General features: G+C 45.5%; 1 pseudogene; it reads left to right on the top strand.

Moving 5' to 3' along the window:
• The first annotated feature begins 12,925 nt into the window (after positions 1-12,925).
• On the top strand, positions 12,926-13,894 carry LOC147109467 (uncharacterized; annotated as a pseudogene).
• The last annotated feature ends 8,449 nt before the right edge of the window (positions 13,895-22,343 follow it).

The raw sequence follows: 22,343 nt of genomic DNA, 5'->3' as shown, positions 1-22,343 counted from the left end.
AACTGAAGGGGCTGACTGAACTCCTTCAGGCTGTCCGCCATGCATTGGTGGAAAATGCTGGGACTATTGTGGAAGCCTTGTGGCAAGCAGTTCCAAGTATATTGTTGCCCCTTAAAAGTAAAGGCAAATTTATACTGGTCCTCCCTCCGCACAGGGATTGACCAGAACCCATTGGAAATATCCAGCACCGTGAACGTGGTCGCGGATGCGGGAATACTCCCAATGAGGTCGGCCACTGCTGCCACTGTAGGGGCACATGCGGGGATGTTGCTGTTCAACACCTGATAGTCCACCGTGGCTCTCCAGGATTTGTCTGGTTTCTTAACCGGCCAAAGCGGAGAGTTCACATGGGTGGCTATAGGCCTTAGCACCCCCTGCTGTACCAGCGCTGATATGGCCACCTCCATATCAGCCTCTGCCTCCTTTGGGAAGTTGTACTGCTTTTGGGGCCGGGCCATGGGATCCCCATCTACCCTGACCTCAAAGCTGACGACTCTCCCACAGTCGTGTTTGTGCGTGGCGAACGCACCTAACTGAGCCTGCACTTCGGCCCTAAATACTACCGGGATACCCTCCATCATTTCACCGAGGTCGTAACTCCCTTTCGGCTTCATGGTACACAGGGTTCCCTTCCCATCCTTTCCCGGGATTACTACTACTCCACTTTCCTTCCCGGTATTGGCCCCCCAAAGACAATGGCTCCTGAGGTCTACGAGGATCCCATGGCCCACGATGAAGTCGGCCCCTAGGATCCCTTTACCTCCCTCCGCGTCCCATCTCGCCAGGACACATGTCCACTTTGTGTGTAGTGTGCCCAAGCGGATCGAGAGCGGCCTGGAGAACGCACCCGTCTGCTCTGCCCCTGTGAACCCCGATAAGACGTATGGAACCCCGCTAGGCAGAGGTGAGGCGGTGGGATTCTCCGTATGAATCACAGTGCAGGAAGCCCCCGTATCCAACAGATAAGTCCCCGTACCCTTCTCTACCTCCATCTGCACGAGCGGTCTCTTCCATCCGTCATACCGGAGCGCACACAGATAGACGGGCTGCGCGGGTTCCAGTCATTGCAGGCCACCTTGGGAAGGGGTTGGGGGAACCACTGGACCGGTGGTGGCTGCTATCTTACCCTTTGTGAGGACCAATGATCTCACTGAAGCTAGCAGCATGTCCAGCAGCTCTTGAGGAGCATTTGGCTCCGTTTCTTTTTCTGGGGCAGAGGTCGGGGTTATAGCCGGGGCTTGGGCTGGGGCAGTTGGGACCTTCTCCCTATTATCCTTCCAAGGATTTTTGCAGTCCCTGCGCCAATGCCCTTCCTTTCCGCAACCGTAGCAAGTTTGCCTGCTTTGGTTGGGACGGCTCCCTTCCTGGCGCCACTCCTTACGGGGCTGGTCACCAGGCCTGACCTCACAAACCTTCCCATTTTTCGGGGGGGTTTCACTATCTCTACCATTTCTAAAAGTGACTGTGAGTTGACGGATTACCGTCGCCTCCGTGGTCAGAGGGTTTCGGGGGTCGAACCAAGCCATTGACTGCATTCGAACGCGGGGCAGGGAGTTATTCATAAGGCACCTTAGCCAGTGAACTAACGGTTCCCCGTCCAGGTGCGCTCGCGCCGGCATTCACGGGCACGCATCCTGGTAGACTGGCCACAGCCTGTCCGCGAACGCCTGCAGGAATTCCCCGGGGAGCTGGACTGTTCTCTCTACCCGGGAGAACGGACTCCCCTCGTTCATCCCCATGGCCTCCAGGATCTCTTCCTTGAGCTTGCCATAATTCTCCTGACCCCTCTTGCACTCATCGGGTAGCGTCTGGAGGAGATCGCTACCCAGGGAGAACAGCATCATTTTGGCCCTTTCTGCCTCGTCGTAGTCATTCACACAGGCCGCCTGCTCTATCTCCCTAAAGTGCAGGGAAGGGACCCCCCTCATGGTGAGCTTGGGGATGTAGCTCACCATGGAACGCAATTGTTGCGTACCGTGTGGGATCTGGAATTGGTTCTGGATGTCCCCAGTTTCCCCGTCGTTACCGGGTGGTCCGTACCTCCGCTGTATAACGGGGTACACCGGTCCCGGTCCCTGGCTCTCTCTTGGGCTAGCCTGGTCTGCCTGGGGTTCTTCATCCCCCACCTGCTCCTGTTACCAGACCTCTGGAAAACTAGGGGCTAGGGGTGGTGGCTGTGCAACCTCAGGTTCCCTAACCCGTTTAGTTCTAGGGGCTGCCTGCGGGACTGCCCTGACTGAGTTGCCGTTAAATTCGGCCTGGCCGATTTTTGGGCTAATGAGACATATCATCCCCTTTGCTTTGGCCAACTCCATACGTAGGCTTTCAATTTCCTGCCTACAGGGGCCATGGTCTGCTTCCTCAAACCCCTGAGCGCAAGCCACCTTATAGGCTGCTTTTACCTTGGCTACTTTCTCCTCCTGTGCCTTAAGTTCCCCCGTGAGACGGCTAATTTCCGCCTTTAACTTCCTTTCTCTTTCCCTAGATTCTCTTGCTTGGTACTCAACATGTTCTACCCTAAAACTAGCACTCCCCTCTAACTCAGCTATCTTGCCCTTTAGCCTTTCTACCCTGGCTTGGTGCTCACGCTGTACTTCAGCGGCCTGGCTTTCCATGTGCTCTACTTTCCCCCGATGATCCCGGACCATCGCTGCCCTCTCTTGGCTTATTGCCTCCAGGGCCACGAGCACTTTCCCTTCTGCTGCAACCTTTTCCTGCAGCTCTTGGGACAAATGCCTAATCTTAGATTCTTTACTGGCCACCGCGTGGTCCAGTACCAGAACCTGCTTTTTGTAACACATGAGCCATACTGCTTTCTCAATGCCCTTGCGGTGCTTTTTACTAGCCGTCCACTGAGCGGCTGCCTTTAGGGGACGCTCGGCTCCTAACATGTCATACACCCATTTTTTCGCTACATTGACTTTCCCACATACGTAGGAAGCTAACTTATCTTCCATCACATCTGTCTCACCCGAGTCTTTGTCCACCACACAAGGTTTCTGTAGCCAGTGTCCTGTCGTGGTCGCCATTCTGTAAGGGGTCGTTTTAACGAGCTTATGGTGTGCTAAATCGGTTTTGATTTTCGCACTACTCGTGAGCGGTTTTGAAGCACTCCTCCCCTCATGGTTCTAGACACTGGGCTTATTACCAGACAACCTTTGTGTGTTGGCCCAACTCGTGACTCGGAAGACAAATGGTCAGATGAGACAGATTGAGTTTTAAATCAAAACGATCTTTATTTTTGAAAGAGAATGTACACAGAGAAAAATGGCAAGAATAAATGCAGACGAAAAATAACGTTTCTCACAGAGGACTAAATTATACACTGAGAAAAATAACTTTAAAGCATATAAACAGTTCTAAAATAGCGATAAGCTAAAAGCGGGGGTGAGGGAAGCGCACGGACACATCGAGGGATAAATCACACTCCTGACTTACAAATACCCTTAACGTTACAAACCCTCCCGTTACTGAATATACCTCAATTATGTCAGTTAGGTAGAGTTGGGCCTTTATGCTCACCAGAATTTCAAAACCCTTCTGGACCTTGGTACTTCTTGTTACATCTGGAATTTCCGATCTTCCTTATGGGACCGGCTCCTGGACCCTGTTACTTGGTGTCGTCCGGGACCTCCGACCTTCCTTATGGGACTGGCTCCTGGACTCACTCTCCTGTACAAACTTTGGAAGTCCTCCGAAATCCTCGAGCCGTTTTCTGTTCCGCACGGTCCTCGAACTCCTGATGGTAACTGGACTTGGACTTCACGGTGTGAACCATCTCCGGAGGAGTCTTCCTTACTCTGGTCGAATCTTAGACTGGCTTGCTGACGATTTACCTGAATGGTTATACTCTTTTCTGGCCCTAATCTTGGCGCCAAATCAACCGTTTTCCTTTGTTAAGGTTGCTTTAACAAAAGCAAGCACATTAATTTTAACTGCTCGCAAATTGAACTAATGGGAATCCGATTAGTGTCCCTTCGTTTGTGTGTGCTCAGCAGTTTCTGAGATCAGTTACCGCTTTGCCATAATGGGAATCCGTTTAGTGTCCCTCCGTTTGTGTGTGCTCAGCGGTTTCTGAGATCGGTTACCGCTCTGCCAGCGATTAGTGCACCTCCAGGTGCTAATAGTTTTGTTTACTGCTGTAACCACATTACAATATCAAAAACAGTAAGGTTCTGGATTCTTCTAATCGATGATGACTCAGATTGCTTTAAGGTACTGTGTGTGTGTCCTTTTGAACTGGGCCATGAGAACTGCCAACTCCATTCTGTGTTCTCACAATGTGGCCACTTCAGGGGCCCTACCCGTATACTGTATTTCATGGATTTTTGCGAATCCTACAATGCCAGTTGGTCAAAAGGCTTTTAGGTGTCGTGCTGCAAGTGCTTCGGACAGGTTTGAAGGTCTCAAGTACTGTAAAGCTAAATTCCCAGAACTCCGTTCCACATTAGCTCGCCAACTCTCTCTAGCAACGATCGCAATGAGCAGGCCAAGTGGCAGAAGATTCTGCACTAAAGCTGTCCCCTTTAAATAGCGCCCCCCTACTCCAAGAAGGGCCTGTTAGCCCTCCCTCGAACTGTCACTAATAGCGCTGGGCGCTAAGGCTCCAGGCACCACCCAATATGCGCTCAGGCGCTCCTAGAAGGCGTTGCACACTGAAATGACGTCATGAACTGCTTGCGCTCGCGGGCGCGTGCAAACACTTAGCGCAGGCGCTAAATGTATAGTCAATATCTGAGTTGTCGCTATCTTCATAGCGTCCGCCCCAACTTAGGGCATCGCCCCAATTCTAGGTCTCTTTAGGCACTCAGCGCCGGCGCTACCAACCCAATTTCTAGGCCGATATCCCTTACAAGGCTTTCAGCCTGAAGTAGCTTCCTCGCACTAACCAATATGCAAAGCTATAGACACATTCATTGGAGTATGTACCTATATATCTGTATGCAACACAACGTGAGTTATCACACGTATGTTGATGATACCCAGCTCTACCTCTCCTCCACCTCTCTCGAAACCCTCCACTATCAGACTGCTTGTCCAACATCAAGCACTGGATGAGTAGAAATTTCCTCCAATTAAATAACGAGAAGGCCGAAGCCATTGGCTTCGGTTCATGCCACAAACTCCATTTCCTTTCCACTGATTTGATCTCTCTCCCTGGCAACTGTCTAGGGCTGACCAAGTCTGTTCACAACCTTGGTGTCATATTTGATAATGAATTGAGCTTCCTACCTCATACCCATTCTATCACGGAGACTGCCCATTTCCACCTTCGTAATATCACCCGTCTCTGTCCTTATCTCAACTTATCTGCTGTTGAAACCTTCATCTGTGCCTTTATCACCTCTAGACTTGACTATTCCAATGCACTTCTGGCCAGCCTCCCTAGTTCTACCCTGCATAAACTCGAGGTCATTCAAAACTCTGCCACCAGTGTGCTAACTTGCACTAAGTCCCGTTCACCCATCTCCTCTATGCTTGCTGACCTACATTGGCTCCCAGTTAAGCAATGCCTCAATTTTAAAATTCTCATCCTTGTTTTCAAATCCCTCCATGGCCTCGCCCACCCATATCTCTGTAATCTCCTCCAGCCCTATAATCCCCCTAGACCTCTGCGCTCCATCTATTCTGGACTTTTGAACATCCCTGATTTTAATCGCTCCACCATTGGCGGCCGTGCCTTCAGCTGCCTAGGCCCTAAGCTCTGGAATTCCCTCCCTAAATCTCTCCGCCTCTCTACTTCTCCTTCCTCCTTTAAGACTCTCCTTAAAACCTACCTCTTTGACCAAGCTTTTGGTCATCTGCCCTAACATCTCCTTATATGCCTCGGTGTCAAATTTTTTTTGATAACACTCCTGTGAAGCGCCTTGGGACGTTTTATTACATTAACGGTGCTATATAAATATAAGATGTTGTTGTTGTTAACCTGAAAATAGTTGCAGTGAGCAATTCAATTGTTAATGAAGCTGGCCAGTAGCAGTGATGTTGACTGCCTCATTCAGCTTCTGTGTTATTTGTGTTTTTTTAGTTGTTTCTTTCCGCCCCACCCCCCAATAACCTGCTGGAAATACACCAGAAGTCGGTTAGTCACATATCATTGTCATTTTATCAATTTGTATTGGTGCATCAAGCGAGTTAAGGAAAATTCCATTGTGTGTTACATTTATCTTACGGGCAAAGTCACAGTGGATACATTTTTACTCCAATTATCTATTCCTGCCACGACCAAGAAGCAGAGGGAGCAACTATGCTATTTTTTTTAATAGTTCTGGTTTCCCTTGGGCGCAAATCATTACATGTCTGCCCTTTCACTGGATGAAATTGCTTACTACAACAGGGAAGGCTTCCATCCATGAAAACCATGACCACTTGTGTAGTTTCTGTGATAAGAATATTATCACAAATCTGTCTGCTCCTTACCAAGGATCCTATCATGATTCATTTTGTCACAATTTTTATTTCACAGCAACTGACAATTCAGGCGATAATGCCTGAATGAACAATGAAAAGATTCAGCTGCCAGATAGACACTAGCTCTATACTTGTATTATTAATGTCTGTTTTTACCTTCATGATAGAATTTAACATTTCTACTGTAACTACAATTGGAGATTTTGTGTAGATTGACTTCCATTAGTGCATTAATATTATTTTTGTTGAGCACTTTGATTTATATTTGCTGGGGTTGTTCAGATGGATAATTAAATTATGCCAATATTTACAGCACTCACCAAACTTTTTGTTAATTAGGGGAAAAGAGTCAACAATCAGCATAAGCCACGGCAGAAACAAAACAGGCAATCAAGCAAATATTCAAGTACAAGTTCTTACTTATATCACATATATATGTGAAAGCTTCATTCGTGGCCAAGTTTCCTGAAGAGCCATTGCACGAACTACCTATCATTAAAGAGTGTTGTGAAATGGCTAAACAAGCCGTGACCTATTACGATAGCAAAATACTGCAGATGTTGGAACCTATGGTTCACTGAAAATAAACCGCCTAATGACAGGGGAGATGCAGTCACCATTGGATCATCAGAGCTGTGGTTATATAGTCCAGTATCACTTAGCACAATACAAAAGCAAAATACTGCAGATGCTGGAAATCTGAAATAAAAACAGAAAATGCTGGAAATACTCAGCAGGTCAGGCAGCATCTGTAGATAGAGAAACAGAGTTAACGGTTCAGGTGAAACCTTAACTCAGTTTCTCTCTCTACAGATGCTGCCTGATCTGCTAAGTATTTCCAGCATTTTCTGTTTTTATTTCACTTAGCACAATGTTCTACAGTAGATTATTAGTCACTATAGTTAATCCTGTATCTTCACCAAGGGAAAATATTGTGCTACAAACAAATTTAATGATATAAGCAGTAGAATTACTAAAGACATGATTAAATACATTTAAAAGTAATCCAACTTCTTTTCACTTTTAATCAATTTGCAATCCAATGATTTAACTTACTTTAAAATGTCTTCTTTATTGTTTGAAATATAAAGGTTTATCTTCTTTGTCTTAGGTCTCTTTTTATCAATCATGATATAGCTTTGCATCTTTCATTTAGACATTACATATGTCTAACACTAGAAATATAACTAAAAATGTGGGGAGTGAAGAGATTTATAATAATTTATACTGTATGGTCTTTTATGCTATAGCTCCTGTCTTCATTTACATATTGACATCAAATGTGGTTTGAAATCTACTATTTTGGAAGTACATGTAAATTATAACAGCCCTAAATTGCCACTAGTATTTTTTCATAAAGGCCTTTTCCACACAATGTAATGATATAATAGTTAGAATATTTTGGAACTCAGAATTATGCACAAAAGTCATTGGCTTATTGCTAACAGTGGGACTATAGAATTGTGTTTTTCTTCCATTTGTAATTTAATTTTTTGCATTACCTTTCTTCCCTCCCCTCCTGAAGGTATTGCCGCCTTGCTGGGGTATGGTTCCATGAGCAGAGGGCATCCTCTGGTACCTCGTTGAAGTGGCCATTATTCATAGATCACCCTCGACAATGGATGTGTAGGCTATTCAATCACAGGGGGCTTCACAGGAAAGAAAATACTGTCTCACCCACGTCAACATGTGCACTTCCAGCAGGGGTTGCCAGGCAATGATCTGGAGTGACAACTTTGGCCTATTTTGCATGCCTTCGCCACGGAGCCTAATCTTAGCATACCCGCTGCCATTCCGACTGAGAACAGGTAGCTGGGACTTTACTGGCCTGTGTGCCTCAATAACTCACTTAATGGATCCAATGAAGGAAGTCTCTGTTTATATCTAACAGTGAATCTAACCCGATCAGCATATCCTTCTATTCCTTTCTCGCTCATGTACTTATCTCGCTTCCCCTTAAATGCATCTATGCTAATCGCTTCAACTACTCCACATGGTAGCATGTTCCACATTCTAACCACTCTCTGGGTAAAGAAGTTTCTCCTGAATTCCTTCTTGCATTTATTAGTGAATATCTTATATTTATGACTCATGACTCCTCCACAAGTGGAAACATCTTCTCTATGTCTACCCTATCAAACCCCTTCATAATTTTAAAGACCTCTATTAAGGTCACCCCTCAGCCTTCCCTTTTCAAGAAAACAGAGTCCCTGCCTATTCAATCTTTCCTGATAGGTATAACCTCTCAGCTGTGGATCACATTTTTAAATGAAAGTGAGTGATTGTCAGTCAAAATGGTAATGTGACCGTGCAGTTTATGTTCCTGGATTTAGGTTATAGTCTCATTGGAGATGAAAGTTCGAATCCTGTCACTGGCAAAGTGATGGCTAGTTTTGTTCTTATGATCTGGAATGCATTGCCTGAAAGGGTGGTGGAAGCAGATTCAATAGTAACTTTCAAAAGGGAATTTGATAAATTCTTGAAAAGGAAATAATTTGCAGGGCTATGGGGAAAAAAAGTAGGGCAGTGTGACCAATTGGGTACCTCTTTTAAAGAGGCAGCACAGCACGATAGGCTGAATGGTCTCCTCCTGTTCTGTATGCTTCTATGAAATGGGTTGATGGGTCTGCATATCTGTTGCCTTGATCTTATAATAACATTAAAAATAAAAATAAGAAAGGCTTGTATTTATATAGTACTTTTCATGACCTCAGAACACCTTGTAAGGGGATGAAAATGACTTCTTAGAATTAAAAGTTAGAAGAAACTATAACTTCTTAGAATTAAAATTAGTGGAAGCTAAAAAGCTGATAAGTTTGTCTCCTATCCTTGTTTAGGAATGTAGGACCCTGATAAGACAGGAACTGTAAAACTAATAAGCTGGTCTTGTGACCTTGCTTAAGATAAGACAGGACATACAGATTCTCAAAGCATGATTCTGTAGACCAATCAATGAGCATAGAAGGGAGTGCATGAGGGGTGCATGCCTCAAGTTAGGGTATAATTGCTGTACGTATTTGATACTCGGGGGAAGAATCCTTTCTCTGGGATGAGACTGAGATTTTCCCCCTGCGTATGCATGAATAAAGATCGTGAAACTTATCCAAGGTGTCCGTCTGGTGAATTTGTGGTTGCTATAGGGCAAGTGTCGACCCCTTATCACAGGGGTCCACTTGAGAGGAGGGAAGACTTCTCTTTTACCCCAAAAATTGGCGTAGTCAGCAGGATACAGACTCTCTGACCCGAACAATGTGGCAGCTGTTGGGATATCTTTTAAATACCACCTACAAGTTAGAGCTGATACATTGTGGGATGGAAGGGGAGATAATCTGTATAAAAGAACTAAGTATAGCAAACCATGAACTGACGGGAACTGAGGAATAAGCATGATATGGGTTATGAGTAGGTCCTGAAGCACGGCCAACGAGGCAATACCAGGGAACCGGTATTGGTCGTATACGGCCGGGGCAGACAAGAAGGAATACAAGAATAACCTAGGGTGACATACCGACCCCAGCAATAAAATAGGCGAGTTGCAAGTAGTACAGAAAGTTTAAGCATACCTCCGACAACAAATCGCCAGAACAAAATTGTTGCAAGTACAGTCTCACTCTGCGAGAGTATTTAAGAGAGATACCGCTGACAACAATCCAGTTGCAAGTACTGTCTCACTCTGTGAGAGTAAAGTAAGGGACGTACCGCTGACAACAATTAACCAGAGTAGGTCCTGAAGCATGGCCAACGAGGCAATACCAGGGAACCAGTATTGGTCGTATACAGCCGGGGCAGACAAGAAGGAATACAAGAATAACCTAGGGGCGACATACTGACCCCAGCAATAAAATAGGCGAGTTGCAAGTAGTGCAGAAAGTTTAAGCATACCTCCGACAACAAATCGGCAGAACAAAATTGTTGCAAGTACGGTCTCACTCTGCGAGAGTATTTAAGAGAGGTACCACTGACAACAATCCAGTTGCAAGTACCGTCTCACTCTGCGAGAGTAAAGTAAGGGACGTACTGCTGACAACAATTAACCATGGGAAGTGAAAAACTTGAGTGGGGACCGATGAGGTCTCTGACACGCTATTTAGCGGACAATAATAAAAGATTAATTGACAAAATGGTTAAAAACGATTGGCAACAGAACGACCCACCGGCAAAACAAAGAGAATGGTGGGCTAAGGATACAAAATTAAAGGAAGAAAAGCTCATCATTTTAGTGGCTCACGCATATTATGAGTTGAGTAGACGTACTCGAATTTGGACCAAAAATGGGTGCCAAAATTGTACCCGAGTACCAGTAATTTAAGAAAAGGAATGCTGGAATCTCAGTTTGTGTGGAAGTATGTGTTAAAAGTGTGGAAGTTTTTTGTCTTTTAAAGTGTCTGTTGTGTTTGTTTTAGCTCCACCCACTCTTTTGTACAGAGAGCTAAAAGCTGTTTAACCCTTTGAAGACTTGTCTTGAATGATGGACAAGCGTGTGATGTTTTAAGTTTGTTAATTGTTTTACAAAAGATAAGCTTCAGCCTTGAAGTTACAGTTGCCAAGGTGCCTGGAAGAAAATGAATTTGAATGTTTACAAGGCATGGATAATTGTTGCTTTGTTAATGTGGTTTCTTTCTTTTCCAAGTGATACTGGTTAGTTTACAAAAAAATTGATCTGGATTAAATTGGAGTTATGTGGTTAATTAACCTATTAAAACCAGACTTTCATTGTGGCCATGGTGAAATTCTGGTTGGTGTAAATTTGTGTAGACCGCATTGAATAAGATAACTCCACTCCGCAAGAACATCTGATAGTGACAGGTCCCTCTACAATATTTAATTGACTACAGTACTGGGAGCCCTACAGAATGCAGGACTAAAGGTAAACCCTAGAAAGGTACAGGTAGGGAAGGACAAAGTAATATACCTAGGATAAATAATAACACAAGGGAAGAGACAAATGCCCGAAGGCAGAAAGGTGGGTTAATAAAGAACAGTACATTGAGAGCCAGGTGATAAATAATCAGAATCAGTGTGATGTGTGGTCATTGAAGGAAGCAGATCAGAGACTTAGGGCTGCTCGATTGGGAGTTTGTGATTCTGTATAATATGGAGGATTTAAGGAAAATGTCCAGTAAAATGAATAAGTTGGAGCTGGGAGGGGATCCTTTTAAAAGCTATAGCAGATGTAGAGCAGGGTGCAAATGAGACTCCGGCAGCATATGCCAACAGACTGTGGCCCACATGGGAGGGGCACTAGGACTGAGAGGACAGCTAGCAGGAGCAGCACGCAACCACTGGCTGCGTGCTTTGATTTCTCACAGTCTCCTGTACTTACAAGCAGCTATGTCAGATTTTGATCCAGAAGATGTAGTAAATACAAAGGCTAAAGTTGTGAGGAAAATGACCCTGCGCTTTGAGGCGTGCCAGACAGATAAAAGGAATATCAGGGTAATGAATAAGCCAAAGGACAAGGTTTGTGCAATGAAAGGGGGAAGCCCTCAGAGATGGCAGCAGGAAGGGACCACGCCAGAGAGGGGAGGGGGTCAGGCAGGTACTAGGGCTATTTAATTATTGCCAGAAACTTTATCCCAGAATATGCAAAAATGGCCCAGCCTATACAGGATTTGATCAAAGGGGGGAAACCACCCCAGGAGCCTGTGGACTGGGACCCCGACCATGAAGCAGCTTTTGTAAAGTTAAACAAGCCCTCGTAAGTGCCCCTGCCCTGGGATTACCAGACCAGAATAGGCCATTCCACATGTATAACTACCACAATAAGGATCATTACAATGCAGTAGTAACCCAGGTGCATGGGGGTAGACAAAGGCCGGTAGCGTGCTACTCCACTAAGCAGCAGCCTGTAGCTGCAGGATTGTCCAGATGCGTTGCTGCCCTCAACTGCGCTGCGTGGGCCATCAGAGTTAGTGAACCAATAGTGATGTCAGGACAAATTATCCTACATACCCAGCACACCCTAGTAGAGTTGCTTAACACAGGAGATGCCGATATAAGAGGGATGGTAGTGAGATGGAAAGAGGTGGGCACCATATGTTTCAAGAAAATTAATGGTGAGATATTCTCATGTGTGCCGGATAAAGGTGTGCGAGTAAGATGTGAGCTAGATTACATTCAATTCTCCGGTTATCCCCAACAAAGGGAGGATGAATGGGGAATCTGCCCAATCTCCCAAAGCTCCCAATGCCCAGACTCAGATTATCGGTGTTGGAAGATTAGACCCCGCAATGACCCCACTACTACTAAACAACCTACCACTTCATTCCCCACAACGGTCCCGACCACCACGGCCCCAGCACCACCTACGTGCCCAACTATGAAATCTGGAGCAAAAGGGGGATTGGTAATAAAGAAAACCAAGGATAAAATACACTTTGGGGTACACCAATGAATAATTACAGTGTTCCTAAACCTAACGGATATAACTATTCCCAGCTTTTGTGGAAAGGAAACAATAAGCCTGTACAATAACTTGACCCTACGAGCTCTTGAAGGCTCTGAATCAAGAACCATGACATTTAATGTGAAAAGGAGGACAGGTAGAAAAGGGGACAGAGAGAAAAGAGGGATACTAGAAACGGCAGGCGTGGGATACGCGGCAGGGGTTGCGACGGTAAACACTATAGACCTGCACATCATAGACGATCGGGTTGATGCCCTAATCCGAATCTTACAAGAATTGTTGGGTTAGAAAGGGAATAACCAAAGACTGCAGGCACAGCTAGGTGATGGTACGGAGGGAGAATTGCTATAAGTGGCCCACATGTTGCGGGACCACGCCAGAACTATAAATTTGATAAACAAAGCAGGGGAAGACGTGAGCCGGCAACTACAGTCAGAAATAGGTTGCGCAAGGTACGGAGCATGGATACTTAGTGAAGTATAACATAACCTAGAGCAACTCCAAAATGGAGAAGTGCCGGATTGGATACCGAATGATGTATTTACCAATTGGACCTTAGATAAAAACATCACTTATACGTGTGAGGTACGGAGGAACAGTCATGCTTGGATACCAAAAACTAGATGCATAACCGGACATTTAAATATAATAGGATTTGTACTATCAATACTGCAGTCTGATGTAACAAAAGGAGATCCCTTATACCAAACAAACAATGTAGGGGAGATAAGGAACCAAACTTGCTTGCGCTACCATGACTTGTCCAGACATGTGATTAAAGAAAACAACAGTACGAGGAGTATTAACATAGATGACTGTTACAGAAATAACCAAGTTGTTTTATGCCGAGATCCACCAAGAATGACCAAGGATGACTGTGGTTACGGCCGAACGGAAGGGTGCACATTGAGTATCACGCCAATGACACGGGATTCCGAAACAACCGCCGCCCCGCGAGGGAATGGAGAATGGTGTGTGAGCGCCAAGGCACCTAATATGACAGTTACGAATAAGGGAGGGACCACCTCCTGTGCCATCATGAATACTGACTTCTGCTTTAGGAATGTAGGACCCTGATAAGACAGGAACTGTAAAACTAATAAGCTGGTCTTTTGTCCTTGTTTAAGATAAGTCAGGACATACAGATTCTCAAAGCATGATTCTGTAGACCAATCAATGAGCGTAGAAGGGGGGTGCACGAGGGGTGCACGCCTCAAGTTAGGGTATAATTGCTGTACGTATTTGATACTCGGGGGAAGAATCCTTTCTCTGGGATGAGACTGAGATTTTCCCCATGCATATGCATGAATAAAGATCGTGAAACTTATCCAAGGTGTCCGTCTGGTGAATTCGTGGTTGCTATAGGGCAAGTGTCGACCCCTTATCACAGGGGGTCCACTTGAGAGGAGGGAAGACTTCTCTTTTACATCAACAACCTCAAAGCAATTTAAAGTCAATGAAGTACTTTTTGAAGTGTAGTCACTGTTGTAATGTAGGAAACGCGGCAGCCAATTTGCTCACAGCAAGCTCCCACAAACAGCAATGTGATAATGACCAGATAACCTGTTATAGTGATGTTACAATGAGAGACATTACTGAACTTAAAGCTATTTCCTAGTCATTAGGTTTGTATGAAAGTAGTTGGCATGAATTACGAGCACTGTTAAATGTTTTGCAGAAAACTTGTGTCACAAGTGGAAATGATTAAAGAAGGTTTAATAATTTTCACATCACAAATCCGAAGCAAGTGTAACACAGCAGTATGATGATTAAGGTATATTAGTAAATTGAGTTCTGAAAACCTTGAAGTTAATGGTATCTAAGTAAAATTTTAGCTTATTTAAGCTATCTGTCCTTCAAATAGCTGCTCTTTTAAAAATTCCATCCATGTTTTAATTCTTGCTCGCTGTTGTATACCTATGCACTTCTGATTTTGTTTCACAAAAACCTATATTGATTGTTTGCTTATGATTTTTAGAATTTATGAGTAAGTAGAAATGCAATACAATTCAAACTTTGGGATATTACAGTTGTAAAATGACAAAACAAGTGCTACTTCAGCATACATTCGTAGCATGGAAAGATGGACAAATTGTCATTGTCTTGTTACCCACGAGTCAACCTAGCCAGAGAACAGATAACACATTGGGGGAGAAATTCGGTACCTTAGCACCTCCAGTTAGTGTCTGGCGGGGGTGCTAATGGGGCTCTGAGGCAGTAGCACCGCGGCGAGGTGAATCCAGTGCCGCAATTCAAATTTGGCCCCCTCCCCCCTGTAGCGCCGCTGCTGTGAGTTAGTGCCAGGGACTTCAGTGTCAGGCAGATCGCGACGTCAGTGAGTGCACAATGCTCACTGGGCGCCCGATCTGCCAAAATGAGTATCACCCCCTCCCTTAGCACCTCGCCCCAACAGCAACAGGGAGAGGAGGCATGAAGCAGTCAGTAGTCGGCTCCAGGGATGCAACTTAAAGAGATCATGACGCCCACATCCCATCAACGAATAAAAAAATTTTTTTTAAATGAGTCGCAGCTGTCAGGTTAGTGGTGTTTCACTGCTTCCTTGTCTCCGGAGTGTTGTGGCTACTAAAAATTTGTTACATTTATTCTCACAAAATGTCAAAGTGCTGCACTTCCTTACATTAATGGGGGTTGTACTGGCAGTTGACCTCGCCCTCCAGGATCTGCAGAGGGAGCACAGGCAGCAAGAAAGATTGGAACATGTGGTCAGAGGGAGGAGGAGGGCCATCAGGGCTCTCAACAGGAAGGAGGCCTTACCCTCCGAGGGTATTCTGACAGCACTTCTCCTAACTCCAATTAAGCCAGGAGCAGTGTCTTAGAAGGCCCCGCTTAAGCAAGGAGGTGGTCACCGAACTCTGCCACCTCCTGCAACCAGACCTCAAGCCTCAGATCAGGACGAGGAAGGCTCTCTCAGTGAAAGTCAAGGTCACCGTTGCTCCCAATTACTTTGACAGCGGATCCTTCCAGTCTGCAACAGGAGATATAGGTAACATCTTGCAGTTCGCCATCCATCGCTGCATCCGGGAGGTCACAGAGGCTGTCTACAGTAGGAGAAGGGACTACATTTCCTTCCCCATCACCAGAGAGAAGCAGGACGAGCGTGCATGTGGCTTTGCCAGGATAGCGGGATTCCCAATGGTGCAAGGTGCCATTGACTGCACCCACGTGGCTTTGTGGGCTCCTCATCACAATGCAGAGATCTTCTGTAACAGCAAAGGCTACCACTCACTTAATGTCCAGTTGCTGTGCGACTACAGACAGTGAATCCAATGTCAATGCCCGCTATCATGGCAGCAGCCACGATGCCGTCATCCTGTGCCAGACCGGTGTTCCAGCACTCTTCCAGCCACCACATCAAGCTCGCAGCTGGCTGGTCGGAGACAAGGGGTATCTGCTCTCCACCTGGCTCATGACTCCACTCCGCAACCCCAACAGTCCTGCACAGCACTCATATAGTGAGGGCCATGCTGCCACCAGGAACATCATTGAGCAGACCATTTTTCAGGTTTCTTCATGTATAAACCAGCAATCCAGTGAAAGAGTTACTGATTCGATTCTGAAGAAATACTGCAGTGCATTTGGCTTCCATTCCTCTAAACGATTTTCCCTTTCTTTTATTTACTTTAGTCTTAGATAAGAGACACTTTCATCCACCCGGTTCATTTATCACTGCTTATCTGAACCACTCTTCCAGTTAAGGTCATTGCTCTATGCTCTCAGTCTACTGGGTAGTAAATACTGGAAAACCAATTACTTTCTCACACTTCAGTTAGGCTATTGGGAAAATAACTTGCAGTCATGTGATCTGCACAACACTAAACAAATACAGGAAGGTTTCCACCTACAAAAGAGCTAAATAACTTACTCTTCAATGTGGTTGTGATTTAAACATATTCAAATATTTTACCCATGGTTTCATCATGGCTATGAGGCTCACACTTTACCAGGTAGGGTATTACCATTGTATGCTGAACTAATAATAATCAAGGGCCCAGAGTTTGAGGTCTGCCTCTTTAAAGAGAGCAGAGAATGTTTCAATGAGTGAGTACCAGTGGGGAAAAAAAGCTATTATGTACTGTATCATAACCAAAAAGCTGGCACAGCCACGATGGGCTGAATGGCCTCCTTCTGTGCTGTAAGCTTCTATGGTTCATAATTTGAAAAAATGGAAGTCTAAATCTGTAGTTAAGCAGATTAAAACTACAGATCCTTGATCCTTGGTCCCCATCCAATGAAACCAGTGGAAGGATTATACACCTTAGCGAGTCACGATACATACCAGGAATTTCCTTGGGGCTTCTCCCATTCTGCCGCTATAAATTTGGCAAAGGTTCAGCGGAACTAGTGTTAATGCGTGGAAATGGTAACTGCTTACGGTGGCAGAAGCCCCAAGGAAATTCACCCCCTAAAAGAGCCCCTGGAGATCGACAGCAGAGCAAGTATAATGACGACGGGCTATATGGTGGGCAAGAAGCAAATCAAAAAAGAGTCAAATGGCTAAAAAGGTAACTTTTAAATATCATTAGATATTTTTCCTTTATCATACTTGCTCAATTTTCACACTCTGACGAGCTACAAAACTCATAACAAGCTTAGTACAGATACATTAAGGCTGTGGCTACTGAACCTATGAGATGCATAGCTGAGCCTGAAAATAATGACAATATGTTGGCCTGGATTTTGCAGTCAGCAGTGAATGAACGGTACTGTTTATTACACTTACCCCTAGATTTTCTGTAGGCTTTTACACTGGAAGGTGCAGTGATTAGAGAGCCAAAACAGCACAGCACCCTCTACAGAGGATATGGGGCCTGTTTGAAGAGGGCAAGCAACTGTGTATCTCATTAGTTAATTCAATGTTAAATCAGGTACAGAAAGTGAAATGAGAGGCAATCTGCCATCCGAAACTGGCGAGGTGCTGCGGAGTACCCATTTGGCACCCACAACTCGCTGGTTTAAAATGAGGCTTGAGCCTGAAAATGGTTCGGGCCTCTCGACTGTGGCCTTGAGTCATCACTGCAGGCACACTGCTGACTTTACGCCCATTTTGGACCAAAGTTGAAAATCCCCCAGAAAATGAGAGAACATACGGTAAGAACCCTTAATGTGTTCAAATGTAGAATCAGAATTAACAGACTTTTCAACCAAATTCAAGATTCTATTTTTTTCCTGGTATAACTCCCATCTTCACTTAATCAAGTACAACAGATACATTTTTGATCATATCTGACACACAACTGGCTTAACCATTCATCACCAGTTCTGACTAGACTACATCAAGCGCTATCGGGTCTTTTTCTCCTCTACCAAAATTGATCTCCTGGATCATCCTTGACAGCAAAGAATCCCCCGGCCAATCATCTTCTTACACACCCCTCTCCTGCCCCCACCCTCACCTCCAACAGCAAGTTCAAGCAGCTCATGGTCGTCTTTATCACTGAGACCATCCCTTCAGCTGCCTCTACTGTTTCTCCCCCTCCTCCTGCCACTAAGTCAATTATACCCCCAGGCTCCCCCTGCCCTAGCCCTGAACCCGCGTCTCTCTCTAGTTCACTTCCCTTTTCCCTCATTCTGTCTCTGAGCTCATCTCATCAGTGAGACCCACCTCCTGCTCCTTTTACCCCATTCACACTAAACTGCTGACCACCCAACTTCCCTTCCTGGTTCCAATATTAGCTGACATTGCAAATGGTTCCCTCTCCTCAAAACCGCAGTCATCACACTGCACCTTAAAAAAAATCCTCGACCCCTCTGTCCTTGAAACTACTGACCAATCTCTTTCTTCTCCGGCCCTTGAATGTGTTGTCACTTCCAAAATCCATGCTCCTCTTTCCTGCAGCTCCATGTTTGATTCATTCCAATGAGGCTTTCGTCCCTGTCACAGCACCTGTATGACTGTGACTGTGGTGTATTATTCTTCTTTGACCTCTGCAGCTTTTGACAAGATTGACCATACCATCCTTCTTCAAATCCTCTCTTCTGTGTCCAGGCCAGTGGGACTGCCCTTATGTGGTTCCACTCTTACCTATCCAATCATAGCCAGAGCATCTCCAGCATTAGCTTCTCTTCCTACACCAGAACTATTACTTCTGATGCCCTCTAATGACCTGTCCTCGGCACTCTCCTCTTCCATCGTCTACATGCCCCTTGGTGACATCATCTGCACATGGGGTCAGCTTCCATATATGTACACTAATGACATACAGCTCTACTTCCCCACCATACTGCGATGAGAGGGTTGTCCAGTGAGGAGAGGTTGAGTAGATTGGGCCTATACTCTCTGGAGTTTAGAAGAATGAGAGGTGATCTCATTGAAACATATAAAATTCTGAGGAGGATTGATAGGGTAGATGCTGAGAGGTTGTTTCCCCTGGCTGGAGAGTCTAGAACTAGGGGGCATAGTCTCAGGGTAAGGGCTAGGCCATTTAAGACTGAGATGAGGAGGAATTTCTTCACTTAGAGAGTTGTGAATCTGTGGAACTATCTACCCCAAAGGGCTATGGATGCTGAATCACTGAGTATATTCAAGGCTGAGATAGATAGATTTCTCGACTCTAGAATCAAAGGGTACGGGGATCGAGTGGGAAAGTGGAGTTGAGGTTAAAGATCAGCCATGATCTTAATGAATGGCGGAGCAGGCTCGAGGGCCGTATGGCCTAATCCTGCTCCTAGTTCTTATGTTCTTATCTCTCTAGACCCCCTCCACTGATTCTGTGTGGTCAGTTAAACAATTGAAAGATAGAAGCCAGAATCTTCGGCCCTGCCGCAAACACAGTACCTTAGCAACTGATGTCCCAGGCCGAACTGGACTGTTTATAAATTTGCCATCCTATTCAACCCTAACCTGAATTTCTGACCCCATATCCTCTCCATCACTAAGTCTATCTACGTCTACCTCCATAATATTGCTTTTGTCTTCCACTACCTCAACCCATCTGCTGCTGAAACCCTCATCCAGACATTTGCCACCTCAAGGCTCAAATATTCCAATGCTGTCCTCAATGGCCCCCCATCCTACATGAACTTCAGCTCATCCAAAACTCTGCTGCCTGTATCCTATCACACATCAAGTCCAGCTCACCAGCCACCCCTGTGCTAACTGACCTACATTGGCTGCTGGTCCTCCAATGCCTCAAATTTTAAATTCTCATCCCTGATTTTAAATCCCTTGCCCTTCCTATCTCAGTAAACTTCTCCAGCCCAAAACAATCGCTTCCTCTGACCCTGGCCTTTTGTGCATAAGTGGGCATGGTGGCATAGTGGTTATGTAACTGGACTAATAATCCGGAGAGGTGTGTTCAAATCCCACCATGACAGTTTGTGAATTTGAATTCAGTTGATTAAATAAATAATTATCAGTAATGGTGACCACGAGGCTATCGGATTGTCCTTTAGGGAAGGAAATCTGCTGTCCATACCTGGTCTGGCCTACATGTGATTCCAAACCCACAGCAATGTGGTTTACTCTTAACTGCTCTCTGAAATGCCTAGCAAGCCACTCAGTTGTATCAAAACGCTACATAAAAGTACAATAAGAATAAAACCAGACAGACTCCTAGGCATCGGATTTGGATACAACAAAGCCCAGTCGACCCTGCAAAGTCCTTCACACAATCTGAAGACTTTTGCCAAAATTAGGAAAGTTGTCCCACAGACTAGTCAAGCAACAGCCTGACATAGGTATGATTCTGTGAGTATGACTATCAGGCAACGTCCCAGACTCCTCCATCACCAGCCCTGGATATGTCCTGTCCCACCGGTGGTATACAGTTGTGGGGCAGTGGCTCTGGCAATCCTCAACATTGGATCTGGATCCCATGAAGTCTCATGGCATCAGACCAAACATGGGCAAGAAAAGGGTCTGCTGATTACCACCTACCTCCCTCAGTTGAACACCACTTGGAAGAAAAAAGGGCACAGAATGTACTCTGGGTGGGGAGCTTCAATGACCATCAACTCGGTAGCACCACTACTGACCGAGCTGGCCGAGTCTTGAAGGACATAACTGCCAGACTGGGCTTGCGGCCGGTGGTGAAAAAACCAACACAAGGGAAAAACCTACTTGACCTCATCATCACCAATCTACCTGTCGCAGATGCATCTGTCCATGACAGTATTGGTAGGAGTGACCACCGCACAGTCATTGTGGAGATGAAGTTCTGACTTCACACTAAGGACACCCTCCATCATGTTATGTGGCACTACCACTGTGCTAAATGGGATAGATTCGGAACAGATCTAGCAGCTCCAAACTGGGCATCCATAAAGAAAAAATAAAGACTTGCATTTATATAGCGTCTTTCACAACCTTTGGAGGTCCCAAAGTGCTTTACAGCCAATGAAGTACTTTTGATGTGTAGTCACTGTTGTAATGTAGGAAACGCGGCAGCCAATTTTCGCACAGCAAGCTCCCACAAACAGCAATGTGATAATGACCAGATAATGTGTTTTAGTGATATTGGTTGAAGGATAACTCCACTGCTCGTCTTCAAAATAGTGCCATGGGATCTTTTATGTCCATCAAAGAGAGCAGGTAGGAAGGCAGTTTAATGTCTATCCGAAAGACAGCACCTCTGACAGTGCAGTACTCCTTTAGTACTGTCCTGGAGTGTCACCCTAGATTTTTGTACTAAGTCGCTGGGATGGGACTTGAACCCAGAACCTTCTAACTCAGAGGCAAGAGTACTACCCACTGAGCCACGGCTGACACTGTGAGGCGCTGTGGGCCACCAGCAGCATCAGAATTGTATTCCGCCTCCTGGCCCGGCATATTCCTCACTCTACTTTTACCATAAAGCCAGGTGATCAACCCTGGTTCAATGAAGAGTACAGAAGAGCATACCAGAAGCGCATCATCGCTGGGCCAAAATCCTGGAACTCCCTCCCTAACAGCACTGTGGGAGTACCTTCACCACACGGACTGCAGCGGTTCAAGAAGGCGGCTTACCACCACCTTCTCAAGGGCAATTAGGGATGGGCAATAAATGCTGGGCTTGCCAGCAACGCCTACATCTCAGAAACGAACATTAAAAAAAACAGGAGCAGAACCAGGTGTTCCTGAAAATGAGGTGCCAACTTGGTGAAGCTACAACACAGGACTACATGCATGCTAAACAGCAGAAGCAGCATGCTATAGACAGGGCTAAGCGATCCCACAATCAACAGATCAGATCAAAGCTCTGCGGTCCTGCTACATCCGGCCGTGAATGGTGGTGGAAAATTAAATAACTAATGGGAGGAGGAGGCTCCATGAACACCCCCATCCTCAATCATGGTGGAGTCCAGCACGAGAGTGCAAAAGAAAAGGCTGAAGCGTTCGCAACCATCTTCAGCCAGAAGTGCCAAGTGGGTGATTCATCTCAGCCTCCTCCTGAGGTTCCCACCATCACAGAAGCCAGTCTTCAGCCAATTCGATTCACTCCACGTGATATCAAGAAACAGCTGAGTGCACTGGATACAGCAAAATCTATGGGCCCCGACAACATCCCGGCTGTCGTGCTGAAGACTT

This window comes from Somniosus microcephalus, chromosome 12 (assembly GCF_052327205.1).
Source record: "Somniosus microcephalus isolate GS21.2 chromosome 12, FLI_Smic_1.0, whole genome shotgun sequence".
NCBI classification, from domain to species: Eukaryota; Metazoa; Chordata; class Chondrichthyes; order Squaliformes; family Somniosidae; genus Somniosus; species Somniosus microcephalus.
The sequence above is the reverse complement of the archived record's forward strand: the minus strand, read 5'-3'. Positions and strand labels throughout refer to the sequence as shown.